The 15888-nt window shown below is 36.5% G+C and overlaps 1 long non-coding RNA gene across 1 annotated transcript in view; it reads right to left on the reverse strand.

Annotated features, from left to right (window-relative positions):
* The window catches only part of LOC100003140 (uncharacterized), a 23758-nt gene extending 7882 nt beyond the window's left edge, over window positions 1–15876 (reverse strand). The window contains 2 exon segments of the long non-coding RNA NR_104087.2: window positions 11429–11524; window positions 15738–15876. This is a non-coding gene — a long non-coding RNA (uncharacterized LOC100003140).
* Window positions 15877–15888: the final 12 nt, after the last annotated feature.

Raw genomic sequence — 15888 nt, forward strand, 5'->3', positions numbered from 1 at the left:
TTTTTAATTATTTTATATATTTTCTATAGATGTAATTTCTACATCTAATGTTTTACAATATTTTCTCTATATAATTGTTTATATTTTTTAGATTTCTAATAAAAGTATAGCCAATATTGTTTTTGCTTTTACTATTTTATTTCTAGCTATACTGTTTGTAAGTAATGTTTTCTAACTTTTTATCGATATTTCTATAGATATAATTTCTATATCTAATGTTTTTAAATATTTTAGATATTTGTTTTTATTTTTTATATCTAATGTTATTTTTTGTAATGTTTTTCTTAATTTCTACAGCTATAATTTCTAAATATAATGATTTATTTAATATTTTATATATTATTCTTATACAGCTATCATTTCTCTATCATTTTTTAAAACATTTTTTTCTTATTTTCTATATAATTTCTTTATCATCGTTTTAAAATATTTTAGATGTTTTGTTTATATTTCCTATAGCTATAATTTCTATATCTAAAGCATTTTAAATATTTTTTTATTATTTTCTACAGCTATAATTTCCATGTACAGTTGAAGTTAGAATTATTAGCCCACGTTTATTTTTTTCCCCAATTTCTGTTTAACAGAGAGCAGATCTCTTTAGCAAATTTCTAATCATAATAGTTTCAATACCTCATCTCTAATAACTGATTTATTTCATCTTTGTCATGATGACAGTAAATATTATTTTACTAGATGTTTTTCAAGACTCTTCTATACAGCTTAAAGGTATATTATGACATTTAAAGGCTTCATTAGGTTTATTGGGTTAACTAGGCAGGTTAGGGTAATTAGGCAAGTGATTGTATAACAATGGTTTGTTCTGTAGACTATCAAAAAATATATAGCTTAAAAGGAGTAATAATATTGTCCTTAAAATGGTGTTTAAAAACATTTATTTATTCTAGCCGAAATAAAACAAAGAAGACTTACTCCAGAAGAAAAAATATTATCAGACATACTGTGAACATTTCCTGAATCTGTTCAACATCATTAAGGAAATATTTAAAAAAAAGAAAAGAAAAATCAAAGAGGGGGCGAAAGATTCTGACTTCAGCTGAATGTATATAGTTATATTTTAATAAAATTTTTTCTATATCATTTTTGTATCCAATGTTTAATTTTTTTCATATTTTCTACAGCTGTAATTTCTTCATCTAATGTTTTACAATATTTAATACTTTGTTCTTATTTTCTTCAGCTATAATTTTTACACCACATTATTTAAACTATTTTAATTTTGTTCTTATTTTCTGTATAACTTCTATACCAATGTTTTTAAATATTTTATATATTTTGTTCTTTTAACTAGCTATAGTGTCTAAACCTAATGCTTTTTGATACTTCATATATTTTTTCTTATTTTATACAGCTATAATTTCTATATCATTTTTAAAAATGTTTTTGTTGCTTCTTTTATTGTATAATTTATTTCTAATAAATTTTCTTTTTCGGCTTATTATTAATCAGGGATCATCACCACAGCGGAATGAACCACCAACTATTCCAGCATATGTTTTACACAGCGGATGCCCTTCCAGCTGCAACCCATCACTAGGAAACACCCATACACACAAACTCCACACAGAAATGCTAACCCAGCTGGGGCTTGAACCAGTGACCTCCTTGCTGTGAGGTGATCGTGCTACCCATTGCGCCACAGTGACACCCCCAAATGTTTTTCAATATTTTACGTTTTTTTTTGTCTTATTTTCTAAAGCCATAATTTCTATATCAATTTTACAAAAAAAATAATTTTGTTTCTTCTTTTATTCCATAATTTATTTCTATCGATAATCTTTTTTTAAGGTTAGAGGAGGTCATATAAGAACATCCCTAAAATCTGAATTGAGTCGAGTGGCATGTAAATGTAGTTCTTATATACTGTATAATTGCAGGTCAACTCTGTTTATATACTGCACACAACTCCTCCGCTTCTCTCATTCTGACTGTAATCTTTTTTGTTGCTGCTTTGGAACAATAATAATTATGAAAAGCGCAATATTGAATTGGATTTTTGATACTGAAAGCATTCCTTCTTCAAAACACGTGCCTTCAGGACTACATTTGCTATCTGAAGCACACGCATGACGTTCAGCATTTTCCCATTATGTGGTAAATTGTCTTTTCCCCCCATTTTTCCCCACACATTGTTCAGTTACTATAGAAACCAGCGCTGGTGGATCCAGTCAAACTGAGGGCTGACAGACCCTCCGCCAGCACAATCAACCCACTGAAAGTGCCGGAGAATTGCTGTTTAGACAGACTATATGCTATATTTGGAGTATACATATCTCAAACTGCTGCATTTCATTTATTTATTTATTTAGATATATATTACATTCATAACGGCAGCTTTTTAGTCACACTATATAATAACTGCACACTGTGCATCATTAATCAACAATGCTTAAAATTTACTGAACAGAATGAAGATGCGATGTCATTAGATACAGTTTCATGTTTGCACATGTAACGGAGCCAAGCTAGTAAGTGCTGTGCTGGTAAAGCTCACTCCTCTGACCTCTAAACGTGCTCTAGCAACACACACTAGAGGCCATGGTCTTTAGCCTCCTTGTTAGAGCAACCGACTCCAATGGGGAAGATCGCCGGTTCGATACCAGCTCGGAGCGGATTAGGGGTCCGTTCTTCGTACCTCGCTTAAATGATCTAAGATTATTTGGCAGATCCGGGATCTTTTAATCTTGATAACTGATCTCTTGCTAATTTGGTTCTTCAAACAAGTTCGCGAATTAGATTAGAATGTCTGGATGAACTGATCTGAGATCGCTGCGTGTGTTGTGAAGGACAGATCTATCGATCCTCGAAATCATGATCAGCAATGCAACGATTGGCTGACGGCACAGCAGCGTAATGACATCATCTGATTAATATTCAATTATCCATGTGAGCAAAATTACATCAAATTAGCAGTAAACGGTTTGTTTAATATGACACGCAAGAACTTTCCACATTTGTTGTGAGCTGCAGGCTTTACACTTTCATTTGTCAAGACAAGAGTATTCATCATGCATTTCAATGCAAATCAATGTATTTAGTTCCACATTTAGAAAAGATTTTCTTTATTATAGTTTTCTATATTATAGTATATATATATAGTTTAAAAATATGTACCATTTTCCCAAGTGTATATAACTACTACTGTAAGAAAATATCAGAATTCGGAACATACTTTCTGTATTATCTTTGCTTGAACTGAGCCGATCTAATCCTGTTTATATGAATTGAACCTGCTCCCGATCAGGTTTGACCTAGCAGAACTGTTGCCATGACAACAACTCTCGGATCAGCTTTGAAAAACGAAACGATCCTGGATCGTGTCAAATCGTCAATATCCAAATCCAGCTAACTGAGTAATCCACGTACGAAGAACGGACCCTAGGTGGCGTAGGACCGGCGGGGTTACACACACTCAAAAACAGTAGCTATGTTTCCATCCACCTATTTTGAAAATGCGCATAAAAAAAAGTATGCGCCTAACTGGGTAGGATAAACTTTTTATTCGATAAGATGCACATAAACTGCGATGGAAACACTTTTACCGCACAAACTCCAGCATGCGCATTAAAAAAGGTCATGTGATTTTGTTAAAAGAGGTCATGTGATGCTTAAAATGTGTGTGAATGGACAAAACGTCAGGCTGAGCACATTATAAAACATCTGAAATGTTGTTTTGGTCATTATAAAACGCCTCACCATTTCAGTATTAGTGTTATTATATTATTAATGCTGCTTGCTAACACTGCTTGTCAGGATTGTCTTCTGAGGCGCATGCATTGAAAAAAGATTGATGCAGCTTCTCCTACTGCAGCAAAGGCAGTTTTTACTGTTGATATTTGGCGCCAGTTAATCAGGAAGTGACGATTTTGATCGCTTTGACTCGTTGGATGGAAACGATGCTTCATTCGCACAACTTTTATGCGATAATCCAGTTTTGCGCATGAAGTTTATTCGCATTTTTGGATGGAAACATAGCTAATGACTATGCTGTTTGTTCAAACTTCTTATTCTTAATATGAGCTGAAACAACACCGTACTTAAGGGTTTTTTGAGGACAACTTAATTCTATTAAGCTCAATCCACTTAAATTTGTGAAGTTAACTCAATCGACTTGTGTTGAGTTTGTGTGGAGCCCTGCAGTTCCTACAGTGCATCTTTAAATGTTTATATTGTTTCTGATTGGCTTTTTCCGTTTAGAAAATAATTTATTTTAATTAATTGCCATTAATAAGGGATTAATGAAGCACAAATTAGACGAGCTTACTAAACGGTAGGCATTTGTGTTAATGAAGCATTTATTATTATACAAAGCAGCTGTTACTACACGTCTGAATAAGATATATGTTAATATTAATTGTTTATTAATCATTTATTTAGTTGTTCTGAATGATCTTAAGACCACAAATTAACTGGTTTATAAGTTTTACAGAGTCATTGAGTACATCATATGTGCGCTTATAAGTATACAGCATGTATTGCAGTGTTTATAAACTTCTCGCTGACGTAGAGTTAATGCTTAGTAGATTATGGGTAAAAGGAAAAACTGTTGAACACATGAAGAAAGGGAGGTGTAGTTCAGCAGTGAAAGCCCAGACAGCAGCTGAAATCTCTCAGTAGTTCTTCAGCAAGCCTCTGCCCTTCCTCAGTGTAAATCAATATCAGCTGCTTCAGTCCAACATCTACATCAGCAGGAGGATGAAGATGAAGCCAGGGTGGACATTTCAGCAAGACAATGATCCAAAACACAGCCGAGGAGACTATCAGATGCTTTCAGAGAAAGAAAATTAAGCTGTGGAATGGCCCAACCAATCACCTGACCCCAATCCAATAAAGAATACAAGATAAAGCTTAGATTTGATAGACGAGACCCACAGAAGCATCAGGATTTAGTCTGTGAGAAACTCACACCTGAGCAATGCATGTAATATAAAGTATTAAATATGTTTATATATATATATATATATATATATATATATATATATATATATATATATATATATATATATATATATATATATATATATATATATATATATATATATATATTAATTATTACACACAACTCATTTCTCAGATATGTTTTGTTTTTATGTTTGTATTGTTTGGGTTTTTCCCAAAATCTGCTTCAATTTCCATGTCAGCAGCTCCTTTAGAAATAATATTGCTGGGAAAAATCATGACAATTTGTTCAATACTTATTTTCCCCATTGTATAGTCAAGATTACAGCATTTGTTAATGTATTTATGAACTGCTTACTATCTATTAAAGGGATAGTTCATCCAAAAATGGAAATTCACTCACTTTCTACTCTCCCTCAAGTTTCTTACTTCTGTTTAACACTAAAGAAGATATTTTGAAGAATGCTGAAAACCAGTAAACCTGACATAGTTGGAAAAACTAATGGTAGTTAAAGGTCACCGGTTTTCAGCATTCCTCAAAATATCTTCTTCAGTGTTCAACAGAAAACAGAAACTCAAACAGGTTTAAAGAAGATATTCTGAAGAATGTTGAAAACTGGTAACCACAGTCTTTCGTAATGAGAAAAAAAATGGAAGTCAATGGTTATCGGTTTTCAGCATTCTTCAAAATACATCTTCATTAGTGTTCAACAGAGGAACGAAACTCAAATAGATTTAAAGAAGATATTTTGAAGAAACCAGTAACCATTGACTTCCATAGTCAGAAAAACAAATGGAAGTCAACAATTAACAGTTTCCAACATTCTTTAAAATTTATTCTTCAGTGTTCAATAGAAGAACAAAACAGGTTTAAAGAAGATATTTTGAAGAATATGAAAACCGGTAACCATTGACTTCCATAGTAGGGAAAAAATAAATGGAAGTCAATGGTTACCAGTTTGCAGCATTCTTCAAAATATCTTCCTTAGTGTTCAACAATACTCAAACAGATTCAAAGAAGATATTTTGAAGATAGTTAAAAACTGGTAACCATTGACTTTCATTGTAGGAAAAACAAATAGAAATCAATAGTAACAAATCCCAGCATTCTTCAAAACATCTCTTTTAACAGTGTTTAACAGAAGAACAACACTCAAACAGGTTTCACAATGCGAATAATAAGCAAACGATGACAGTATTGTCAGTTTTGGGTGAGCTAGAGTTATGATTAACACATTAATGCCTAATAAATAATTTGTAAACAGCCACCAGTTTTTCTTCTTCGCCAGGGAGGATTATAAATAGCTGTGGAGCCTAAATTTGGCATAAGCCGCTTTCCAAAATCAAGTTTTGCTGTGCTGTTCATCAGCAATTCATTACCTGACACACACACACACACACACTCACACACTCACACACACACACTCACTACATTACGTGCCCTGGAGTTACTATGGCAACCCAGCGCTCATAGTAATGTCCTTCACATGCATGGCTTTGAAATCCAGGAATAATTTCAGAGTTCCCAACACGTTAAGAGAGGCTTTAATGTGAAATAAAATACTTAGGATGTCACTGGAGAAAATGGTATTGCGTTTATGCCTTTGATGTCGCTCTTTCTGAGGGCTTGAAGAGATTGTCGTCACACACGCGCGCGCGCACACACATACACATAAAAGGTTTACAAATGCAGCATTTCACGTGTTTGCTGCCCTCTGCTGGAGGATATAATCGCTGGAATGTGTATAAAGTGCATCTGCATCTACATTTAGAGCACGGTTTTGGCAGTGTAGCCAGTGTGAATGTGTAAAACAAGCGTGTAATGTAGTTTATTTCTTTGATTGGTCCAGTCTTGAGCATCTCAGCTTTTACTCTGCTCTCTGTTTCCATGCAGAGTAAATAAATGTGGCCACAAAACCAAATCAAGCGTCAATTTATGTTGAAATTGAGATTTAAACATCGCATGAAAGATGTATCAGTTGTCCATTAATGGAATAAAACAATATTTGCTTAAAATATCAAATCTGAAGATTTAAAAAAATATATATATAGTGAGAAAATCAGCTATAAAATTGACCACAATTAAGCTCTTATAAATGGATATTACTGATCAAAAATTATGTCATATTTAATGGTATTTACCGGTTTTCAGCATTCTACAAAATATCTTCTCCAGTGTCCAAAAGAAAAACAAAACTCCAACAGGTTTAAAGAAGATATTTTGAAGAATGTTCAAAACAGGTAACCACTGACTTCTTTAGTAGGAAAAACAAATGAAAGTCAATGGTTACCGCTTTCCAACATTCTTCAAAATCTCTTCATTTGTGTTCAATAGAAGAACGAAACCCAAACAGGTTTAAACATGATATTTTGAAGAATGTTGAAAAATAGTAACCATTGACTTCCATAGTTGATAAAACAAATGAAAGTCAATAGTTACTAGTGTTCAGCAGTCTTCAAAACATCTTCAGTGTTTAAAAGAAGCATGAAATTCAAACAGGTTTAAAGAAGATATTTTGAAGAATGTTGAAAACTGGTAACTATTGGTTTCCATTGTAGGAAAAACAAATGGAAGTCAATGCTTACCGGTTTATAACATTCTTTAAATAATATTTTTCAGTGTTCAACAGAAGAAAAAAACTCAAACAGGTTTAAAGAAGATATTTTGAAGAAAGATGAAAACCGATAACCATTGACTTCCATAGTTGAAAAAACAACTGGAAGTAAATGGTTACTAGTTTTCAGCATTCTTCAAAATATCTTCTTTAGTGTTCAACAGAAAAACAAAACTCAAACTGGTTAAAAGAAGATATTCAAAAGAATGCAGAAAACGGGTAACCATTGATTTCCATAGTAGGAATATCAAATGGAAGTCAATGGTTACCTGTTTCTAACATTCTCCAAAATATTTTCTTCAATGTTCAACAGAAGAATAAAACTCAAACAGGTTTAAAGAATTAGCAGTTTTCAGAATGCTGAAAACCGGTAACCATTGACCTCTATTGTAAGAAAAACAGCATTCTTCTTTTGTGTTCAACAGGAGAAAGAAACCTATAAATGTTTAAAACGAGTAAAATATGGAGTAAATAATGACACAATTTTTATTTTTCTATGAACTATCCTTTTATTATTATTATTATTATTATGATTTTTGACATATTATAGAAAAAAAACGATTATTTTGACTTAACATATGTGTACTTTTGGCTATATCACAACATACGACTGCTTTTTTTGTGCTCCAGGGTCACAAATATTCAGCGAAATGTTTTATCTGTCATTAAAAAAGCACGCTAATTTGGCTTCTGGAGTGTAAAATTAAATTCTGGACGATCCTGAAATGTTTATCGGTAGCCATTGTGATCATCAGCGTGACTGTCAGCAAATGCAGCAAGTCTGCAGCATCTTCGTTATCAGCGCTTTTGTTAGATAATAACGACGAGTGGCTGATAATCATAGGAATAATAGCAAGTCATCTTTCAGCCCAACAACAAAAGAGACACATCTTTTTATTATTAGTTGGCTGACGTGCTCACTCTGTCGGTTTCTCTCTCTCTCTCTCTCTCTCTCTCTCTCTCTCTCTCTCTCTCTCTCTCTCTCTCTCTCTCTCTCTCTCTCTCTCTCTCTCTCTCTCTCTCTCTCTCTCTCTCTCTCTCTCTCTCTCTCTCTCTCTCTCTCTCTCTCTCTCTCGTTGGCCCCATTCGGGAGGTGAGCAGAGACGTTACTGTCAAACCCGTGCGGAGTCTGTGGTTTGCCAGCAGACATTAGCGTATGAATGAATCAAACACTGTTAACTCAGGCTTCTCATGCAATTAATTCACCTTACAAAATACAAATGACTTCAGCCTCTGGAGAATTTAGGTCAGCTCCGGGAATCAAAAAGACATTTGGACTCGCTCGCGGCAACAAATACGATTCATTCTTGAGAAAAGTAAATAGAAAACCGATCAAATGCCGGAACACCGAATTGATAGTGTGTGTGTGTGTGTGTGTGTGTGTGTGTGTTCTCTTGCGGGAGTTCTGCAGGTTTCACCAAGTCAAATTTAGCACTTTATAAAGAGCTTTTTAAGACCATTATGGATGAAATTTCAGACTTTAAAAAATATTTTAATTCCCCCAACAACAACAAAAATCAGCTGCTTACACTCTTCTTACACTCTGCTTGTTCAAACTACTTGGTTAAAGGTGCTGTGTGTAAGTTTTTGACTCTTGTAGAGCATAAAAACACCATCATATGAGTGCAGATATTTCAGAATCGTGCTCAGTGAACATTGTTTATCTGAAAAACAATGCTGAAGCCAGATATTCTGCTTTGAACATGTGCATTACGTGTCTGGAAGGCTCTCGAAGCATGCGTCCGTGACCGAAATGCGACCTCTGGTGAACAGTAGCAGGCCCCGTTAACACTAATGTGTTTTAGTTTGAAAACGCATAACGCTATGGTCCATCCGTCCACACTACGCCAGAGTTTGAGCGCTGAAAACGGAGCGTTTTGGAAACGCTGGAGAAACTATTTCATTCTGAAGCGCTGCTGCTCCGTCTCAGTGTGGATGAGGGAAAACGGAGACATCTGAAAACGGAGGCGGGGCTGCTGAGATTCGCTACCTGATTGGGGCTTTTGTGTCATTGCGTATCCTTCCCTTATCCGTCAAGCCCCTATCACATGACTATAACACATGGCTTTAACGCTACTGGAAGACAGTACTGTAAACAACAACACGGGCACAGAAATGGGAGCGTTGTTTGCACTATTGTCTGTTTTAGGCACCATTGTGCAGTTATTCATTCGTTACGTTTAGTAACAACTCGACCTCGTTGTCTGTCGACAGAAATACCTCTCTTGCTTTCTTTGCCATCGCGTTCATTGTTAAACCGGCGTTTGTTGACTAACGATAACCAAACACCGAGCGAGACACATGCTTCCTGTTTATACTAGAACGCGCATGCCCAGAGTGCGCCAATGGTCACGTGATATTCGTTTTTGGTGGCGTAGTGTGGACGGAGATATGTTCTGAAACGCTAGGTGAAACGCTAGTGTGGACGCGGATCGTTTTTGATCTAAAACGACGTTTTAAAACTAAAACGCACTATAGTGTAAACAGGGCAGCAGACTCCAAAATGAGACGCAGATTCAGAGTTCCACTAGAAAGTAATTAATTAGCAAATAATATAAATATTACGAGCGTAAACATTAGGTGAGCAGGTTACTTTGTAACTCCGTGTCCTAACAACACGCTACATGATGAGATTTGCAGTGATCAGCAATTGGGCTGTTTGCTCAAGACGAAACACGACATAAATGTAAATACAGCCGTTCAGAAGCACAGAATAGTGCCCACTTATCCATTTTTAAATTAAATTTAATTACAATTAAAAATTGTAAATTAGGTAAAAAAAATTTGATTTGCTTTCGTTATTTACTTATCTAATACAAATAAATAATTAATTGATTATTTTTACAAATCTCTAATTTGTTCCTTTTCCTTCTTTAAACCTTTTTGCAGATGTTTAAAGTACTGGGTTTTACTGGACAACACAAGATCACTAAAGGAACAAAACCTTTGTATAAATAAACTATTTAACATAAGCATAACAATTATTGCAGAGATGTTTTGCAATTAAACTCCATTATTTACTGTTATTTATTATGCATTAAACAATAAGCTGCAGTTTTTCTATTAATTATTCCTTTGATTTAATTTATTACTATTTTATTATTATATTAATATTTAATTATAATTTTAGTTAATTTTATTTTTTCATTTTTTACTATTTCATTCATTTTCGTTTCAGCTTAGTCCCTTTAATCACCAGGGGTCGCCACAGCGGAATGAACCGCCAACCATTCCAGTATATGTTTTACACAGCGGATGCCCTTCCAGCTGCAACCCATCACTGGGAAACACCCATACAAACTCATCCACGCACTTACACTACGGCCAATTTAGCTTACACTATTCCTCTATCGTGCATGTCTGGGTGACCATGCAAACTCCACACAGAAATGCCAACTGAGATTGCCAAGGCTTGAACCTGTGACCTTCTTGCTGTGAGGCGATCGTGCTACCCACTGCGCCACCGTGACACACCTGTTCAATCCACTTAAAATGTGTAAAAACAAGTTAATCGATTTGTGTTTGGACAACATTTTATATGACAGAATTTTTTCTATACAGAATATTTTAAATAACGTGTCACGCAACCAAACCACAGTTGTATACTCTAATTTATCCAACATACATTTTCTTTTTTCCTCTTTAAAAGCTAAAATAAACTAAACACATGCACAACAGTCTGTTCAGGTCAGTGTCCTCACCCTAAATACTCAATAAATAAACTCAGAACGTTTCAGCAGAACAGCTCATTCTGAAAATGTACCCCTGTATACATTTCTGGAGAGCACAAATTATGTAGCCAGAGGAACGCATGTCTGCATTTTGTCTTTAAAACGAATGATACAGGATGGTATGATGCCGTTCCTTTCAACACTTACCAGCTGACCGCTTACCTCCATGTCCATTTTCCGATGTTACCAGTTTGCCCAGTGGCTCGGCGCATACGTCGGCAGATGCAGAGTAGAGTTGACCATAATGACGGGGTTAGTCTGGGGAAGAACAGTTCCAGAAAGCGGATAAGACAAAAACAGAAGCCAAAAAATAAAATAAACAAGTTAATAACAGGGTGAGAATGTGGTAAGGTCTGAAAATGCGGTAAAAACCAGATGAACCAGCCACCTTCTTGCTGTGAAGTAACAGTGCTAACCATTGATCCACCGTGTCGCCATTCCAAATATCTCATTCATTCATTTTCTTTTCGGCTTAGTCCCTTTATTATTCCGGGGTCGCCACAGCGGAATGAACCGCCAACTTATCCAGCAAGTTTTTACGCAGCGGATGCCCTTCAAGCCGCAACCTTCTCTGGGAAACTTCCAAATATCTCAAAATTCTCAAATCAAGAAGCACTTTCTAGACATGCACACAATATTTTCTTGTTTTTTCAGAAATATGAATCAAAATTAAGTGAGTTTTTCCTTAAAACAAGCTGAGTAATCAAATTTTTCTCTTCATTATTTCTGAAAACAATACAATATATTTGCTTTTCACTTCTAAAAAGCTTCTTGATATATGTATTTAGATATTTACCCTAAAAACAAGACAAACTCTACCTATAAGCATTTACTGCAGTGTATAGTAACGTTGGATTCTGCTGTTGTAACACGTTCATCATTGCACATGTGCTGCTTGTCTTTTCTGCATGCCTCCCTCCATTGTCGGTCTGCATAACTATTCTTCTCCATGGACTCTGAAGGGCGGTCAGTCATTTTTGGAGTGTATAAGCGGTCGCTGGGACCGAAGCCTCAGCCTGCTGACCCCCGGCCCGCTCATCATCATCTCTGCTGGATGTGATTTGCATTGCATTAGCGCTCGCTCATTCTCCTTTCTCCGGCTCGTTCTGCAGCCAAAGCCTCATCACTTGCATTATGCAGCAGAATCATTTCATACGCCTCTGCCTACGCTCCCAATGCACGCGCCCTGCCAAATCAAGCACATGTTTCCGGAGGAGAAAAGGGAGGAAATGCTCTGATTAGCCATTATGTATGATTAGAGCCTGGATGTGTGGATTTTAGGGCTTTACACTGAAACGCAGACAAGAGCGCTCTTCCTGAACATGAGCGAAACACAAAAAGACGCTGGGTATTTTCAAATGCAAATGAGATTTTACTGTTTGCTTTAGATGTAGAGACCTGCTTCTATAACCTGTTCAAGAGACTAAGACATTCCATTATTAAGGTTATTTAGACTCTGATGTTCAAAAGGTTTGAGTATGTCCTATTACATACACTCACTTTATTAGGTACACCTGTCCAACTGCTCGTTAACACAAATGTCTAATCAGCCAATCACATGGCAGCAACTCAATGCATTTAGGCATGCAGACATGATCAAGATGATCTGCTGCAGTTCAAAGTGAGCATCAGAATGGGGAAGAAAGGGGATTTAAGTGACTTTGAACGTGGCATGGTTGTTGCTGCCAGACGGGCTGCTCTGAGTATTTCAGAAACTGCTGATCTACTGGGATTTTCACGCACAACCATCTCTAGGCTTTACAGAGAATGCTCCGACAAAGAGGGAATATCCAGTGAGTGGCAGTTCTGTGGGCGCAAATGCCTTGTTGATGAGGCCAGAGGTCAGAGGAGAATGGCCAGACTGGTTCCAGCTGATAGAAAGTCAACAGTAACTTAAATAACAAGTAACAGTTGACTGATTCAAATAGTCCAGTCAGATCAATTCTGCTACTAATGACTCACTGATTCAAAGGATCTTGTCTGATTATATAAGAAAGGGGTGTCCAAACTCGGTGTCCTGCAGGTTTTAGCTCCAACTTGCCTTAACACACCTGCAAGAGTGTTTCTAGAAAGCCTAGTAAGAGCTTGATTAGCTAGTCCAGGTGGGTCTGATTGGGGTTGGAAATAAACTTTGCAGGACACCGGCCCTCCAGGACCGAGTTTGGACATGCCTGATCGAAGAGCTTTAAAGGGCCCTTGAAAGTGGCCAGTTTTGAGTATTCAGTTTGGAACAAAACTTCAACATATCCCATTTGGAAAGCACCAGTTCATGTGTTACTGATTCTAATGATCCACTCAGAGTGAGTCTCCTGTTCACAACTCAATGATTCAAATTATTCAGTCAGAGTAGGTGTCAAGTCAAAAATTCACTGATTCAGATGATCCGATCAGAGCACAGCTTTTAGTTTGTTAGTGGAGTTGAAGTGCAGGTTTAAAGAGGGTGCATGTGCGGCAGAAACCTGGGATGCATGACAAAAATCTCCTCCTATACCTTTAAGGACTGCACAGACATTTCTAGTGCTGTCTGAAAACAAAAGTGGATGTTCTGCATGCACAAAGTGCACTCAATCAATCGCACAATGCAGCGCAAAAATGAGTGCACTCTGGATAAATGCATGCATAAATGTAATATAATGTAAAATACAAAATTATGAAAAGGACATGTGGTCCTGGTGGATTTTTTTGTCATCACGTTGCAAGTCAAACAGTCCAGCTAAGCCATTTTAATAACTGTAGTACTAATATTGAAGTGGAAAATATTATCTTTTCCAGTGGAAAAACTACACTCAGCAGAAGCTAAAGCATTGAATGAAATATTGAGCTGCAATCATCTGTGCCATACACAGCACAAAAAGCCTACAATTTCTACAGGTTTCTAGGAACCGTCCCAATGATCTCATGACATCACAAAACTCCACACTCTTTCTTCCTTGATACTCTAGATTCACTTGAATGTTTCTCTTGATATTTGCTATTTTTGAAAATATGATATTTTTACCTAACATATAACTTTGGGCTACTAATTTTCAAACTATTATTAGACTGTACTACCTTTTAAGTTTAACCTGCCACAGGAGCTGCTCGTGCAGTTCTACTCAGCTGTCATCCAATCCATCCTCTGCACTTCAATCACCGTCTGGTTCAGCTCAGCTGCCAAAACAGACCTCTGTACACTACACCGAATAGTCCGGACCGCTGAACGCATCACTGGCACTACCCCTTCCAACGCTTCAAGAACTATACTCTTACAGATTGAGTGAAAGGGCTCGCAAAATCACTCTGGACGCCTCGCACCCAGCACACTACCTGTTCGAATTGTTACCGTCTGGTCGGCGCTACAGAGCACCAAGCACAAAAACAGCCAGACACAGGAAAAGTTTCTTTCCTCAGGCCATCTACCTCATGAACAGTTAAATATTCCCCTGCTGTGCAATGAATGTGTGCACTACTTTCCCATACGCACCTGTACACAGCACCTTATATCAATATACAATGCAATACTTTCTCCACACGCACCTGTACACAGCACCAAACAATTCTGTACATGCAACTCAACATCCAGATTTCTTAACTAACTGCATGTCTGTTTAATGTCGTATTTCGTTTTTCCATATTTATTTTGTGTGTTCACTTTACGTACACTGGAATCTTCTGGAGCCAAAATAAATTCCTTGTGTGTGTGAAGCACAATTGGCAGTAAAACTGATTCTGATTATTGTAAGTCATTTTGCTAGATTGCCTCCAGATTTGGCTTTAGTACTGACTAATCTAATGTATATATAATGTTGTAAAGCTTCTCCCTGCTGAAAAATCCAGCTTAAACCAGCCTAGGCTGGTTGGCTGGTTTTAGCTGGTCGAACAGCCTGGTTTTAGAGGGGTTTTGGCCATTTCCAGGCTGGTTTCCACCCATTTCCAGCCTGGTCCTAGCTGGTCAGGCTGAAAAATGACCAGCCAAATCCAGCTAAAACCAGCTCAACCAGCCTGGTTGAAACTGGATATAGCTGGTTTTGGCTGGACTCCCAACTTGGCTAGGCTGGTCAAGCTGGTTTTAGCTGGTCATCTCCCAGCCTGACCAGCTAAGACCAGGCTGGAAATGGCTGGAAACCAGCCTGGAAGTGGCCAAAACCCATATAAAACCAGGCTGGTTGACCAGTTAAAAACCAGCCAACCAGCCTAGGTTGGTTTAAGCTGGATTTTTCAGCAGGGCTTATAGAAAATATTAATTTAAATTAGACATTTGTGAGGGATGTACTCATATATGCTGAACACTTAGATATAAGAATATAACATTTAATATAATAATTAATAGTTTTACTTTTCTGATTTGTGCATTTATTTAACAAACTTCTTGAGTGTTTTTAATGTATGTAGTACAGTATGTGAACCGGCTGTGGACTTGCTGAAGCTGTTCACAAGGCTAAACTTATAACAGTAGTCAACACATCTGATAATTTGGCGTTGTTTTACTCACCTCAGGTTAATATAGATGTCTATAGGTGACTTGTTTTGATGAGCTGTTCAGGTGTTTTTAGCTTAACTTATGTTTTTTTTCGTTCTCTCATGTCATATGCTGTCGCTTGAGGTGCACGGTCACAAAATTAATCTGAAACACACAATTAACC

Source organism: Danio rerio, chromosome 11 (assembly GCF_052040795.2).
Source record: "Danio rerio strain M-AB ecotype USA chromosome 11, GRCz13ab, whole genome shotgun sequence".
NCBI lineage: Eukaryota > Metazoa > Chordata > Actinopteri > Cypriniformes > Danionidae > Danio > Danio rerio.